This window comes from Octopus bimaculoides, chromosome 20 (assembly GCF_046866305.1).
Source record: "Octopus bimaculoides isolate indiv1 chromosome 20, ASM4686630v1, whole genome shotgun sequence".
NCBI classification, from domain to species: domain Eukaryota; kingdom Metazoa; phylum Mollusca; class Cephalopoda; order Octopoda; family Octopodidae; genus Octopus; species Octopus bimaculoides.
The window spans coordinates 38,158,358-38,161,737 of record NC_142947.1 but is presented as its reverse complement, the minus strand read 5'-3'; the positions used below and the strand labels follow the sequence as shown (position 1 = coordinate 38,161,737).

Here is a 3,380-nt window from a genome sequence, read left to right as displayed (position 1 = left end):
TCAGCGTGAGCGCATGTGGTAGAGAATATATTTATATGTATATATATATATATATATATATATATATATATATATATATATATATATGAATATCTATATATATATGTGTGTGTGTGTGTGTGTGTTTGTGTGCGTATAAACAGTTAAACAGTTTATATATATATAGATATCTTCTTGTGTGTTGTATTTCGTCTTTAGATGTAGTCCTCAATGTTTTCGGCTCTTGTGACCAATAACAGAAATCATGCACGTACACACACACACAAACACGCATACACACACACAAACAAACACACACACACACACACACACACACACACACACACACATACACATTCACAAGCATGAACACAAACACATTTTTAATCAAGTACACCCTTTCCATTACAAAGAATTATCAACTCACTGTCTACCGAACAAAAATCATTAGCAAAAGATTAAATAAAGCACACGGAAACAGCTCAATTCAAATTCAACATTTCGATAGTATTGGCGAGATTTTTTTTTTACAAAGGAATTAGCAAGAATCTAAACTTACCCAATATTTCTTACTCTGTCGGAATTATCATAATAGTCCTGATAAGGAGACGCCGTAAAAGAAAATGAATGAACAGTATTTAATAGAAGCTGGTAAGAGCTGCCTGCTGAGCAATAAATCAGTTGGTGGGAAGCGAAAGCTAACATGTGTAAAATCGTTACAAGCAACTACCAACACAAAGATGCCAGTGGAAAATGAGATCTTTCTCTCTCTGTCACTTTCACTCTCTCCCACTCTCTCTCTCTCTCTCTCTCTCTCTCTCTCTCTCTCTCTCTCTCTCTCTCTGTCGCTTACATGCTCTCCCACCCTCAATCTCTCTCTCTGTCGCTCAACCTTCTCTCGCTCTTTTTCACACTTCTCCCCGTCTCTCTGTCTCTCTCCGTTATATTTTCTCTGAGATTGAAAATAAGTGTCCCAACAACACTATGGGTGCGAATAGATGCCGCTGCCATCCCGTTCGTTAATCTAGTAGTTTTCTTTCTTCCTTTCTTTCTATGTCAGTTTAGAATTGGGTTGGCAGATAAATTGTTTGTTTTTTTATTTTTATTTTATTTTTATTTACTTTATTCTTTTTATTTCTGATTTAGTTTTATCCTTTCTATCAAATGTTTGAATTAACGTGAAAAATACTTTCATCTTATTGTTTTATGTTTGTTTGTATCAATGTTCTTTCTGTCTATACAACTTTTATCTTTTACTTGTTTCTGCGGCCATGCTGGGGCCATGCTGGGGCCATGCTGGGGCACAGCCTTGAAGGATTTCGTTGAACAAAATCGACCCCATTATTAATTCTTGTCTTTTTAAAATCTGGTCCTTATTCTATCACCCCACCACCACCACCACCCATTTGCCGAACCGCTAAGTCACAGCGCATCAACAAACCAACACTGCTTGTTAGGTGATGGTGGTGGTGGACAGTAGCAAACACACACACACACACACACACACACACACACACACACAAACTCACTCACATACACATACATATATTCATACCAGGGGGTGGGATGCTTAAAAGTTCCTGGCTTTAAGGGTGTCGCGAAAGGCCTCGCTGGAGGCCCAACATTTCGAGTTCTTTTACAGGATTTAGAAAAACTGAAGGACCGCTGCAATAGATGTGTGAATCTTAGACGGGGATAAGTTGAACAAAATCAAAATTAACTGATCCTCATGTCTTTTCTTTTACCCAAAACTAAGAACTTTTTAGCACCCCTTCTTATACATGTACGGTGGGCTTCCTTCAGTTTCTGCCTACCAAATCCACTCACAAGCTTTTTGACGTGGCCGAGGCTATAATAGAAGACACTTGACCAAAGTGTCACGTCGTGGGACGTTAAACCTGGGACCATGTGGTTTGGCAACCTAACTTCTTAGCAGAGAGCCACGTCTACTCTTTTACTCCTTTATTTGTTTCCGTCATTTGACTGCGGCCATGCTGGAGCACCACCTTTAGTCGAGCGAATCGACCCCGGGACTTATTCTTTGTAAACGTAGTACTTATTATATCGGTCTCTTTTGCCGAACCGCTAAGTTACGGGGACGTAAACACACCAGCATCGGTTGTCAAGCGATGTTGGGGGGACAAACACACACACACAAACACACACACACATACATATATATATATATATATATATATATATATATATATATATATATACGACAGGCTTCTTTCAGTTTCTGTCTACCAAATCCACTCACAAGACTTTGGTCGGCCCGAGGCTATAGTAGAAGATACTGAACCCGGAACCATGTGGTTGGTAAGCAAGCTACTTACCACACAGCCACTCCTGCGCCTGTTTTTTTTTTAACAATTTTTGAAATTTGAATATATTTTTACCATTTTTCAGACATAGGACGATGAAGTGCTAAGTAGAAAATAAAAATAAAAATAAAGAAACTTAACGACTTTAACTGACAAACCACAAGGCCAGCACTTTCTAGGGAGTGGTAAGTCAATTACAACGACCCAGTGTCCAGCTGGTACTTATTTTATCGAACTCCGACAGGGATGAAATGCAAAGTCGACCTCGTCGAAATTTGAACTCAGAACGCACAGACGGACGAAATGCCGCGAAGCATTTTGCCTACCGTGCTAACAATTCTTTTCTACTCTAGACACAAGGCCCGTAATTTTTGGGAGAAGGGGACCAGTCGATTAGATCGACTCCAGTGCGCAACTGATACGTAATTTATCGACCCCGAAAGAACAAAAGGTAAAGTCGACCTCGGCGGAGTTTGAACTCAGAACGCACGAAATGCCACGAAGCATTTTGGCTGCCGTGCTAACGCTTCTGCCAGCTCTCCGCCTCTAAAAGAAGCATAATTAACAATTTATAAAAGGATAAACAAACTTTAGAGATTCCCTTTCATATAAACACGCTTTATCTATATACATTCTATATGTATCCATTTCGTTTAAAATATAAACTATTCCACTTTGAAGCATATTCTAAGGATTTATTTAGTTTGCCCTTGGTAAACTTCTGGGAAAAAAAAGAAAAAGAAAAAGAAAAAAAAACAGGCGTTTTCTACTTGGCACTTCGTTTTCTACTTGGCACTCCATCGCCTTCTGTCTGAAAAGAGGCAAAAATTTGTTCAAATTTCAAAAGCTATAGAAAAAATGAAAAGAAAGAAAATAAGTGCAGGCGTGGGTGGGTGGTAAAAAGTTTGCTTCCCAACCACATGGTTCTGGGTTCAAGTCCCACTGCGTGGCACCTCGGGCAAATGCACCGAGCCGACTAAAATCTTGTGAGTGGATTGGGTAGACGGAAGCTGAAAGAAGCCCGTCGTGTATGTGCGTGTATATATATATATATATATATATATATATATATATATA

General features: G+C 39.1%; 1 protein-coding gene across 3 annotated transcripts in view; it reads right to left on the bottom strand.

Moving 5' to 3' along the window:
- Positions 1-1,019, bottom strand: part of LOC106879532 (protocadherin-11 X-linked) — a 110,815-nt gene extending 109,796 nt beyond the window's left edge. For 2 of the 3 annotated variants that reach the window (XR_016237660.1, XM_089338399.1), the window contains exon 1: positions 539-957. The gene's annotated coding sequence lies outside the window, so the exon portion shown is untranslated. Of the gene's footprint in view, positions 1-538 lie in introns of all 3 variants that reach the window. The other variant, XM_089338400.1, reaches the window with a different exon arrangement.
- Between the last annotated feature and the right edge of the window lie 2,361 nt (positions 1,020-3,380).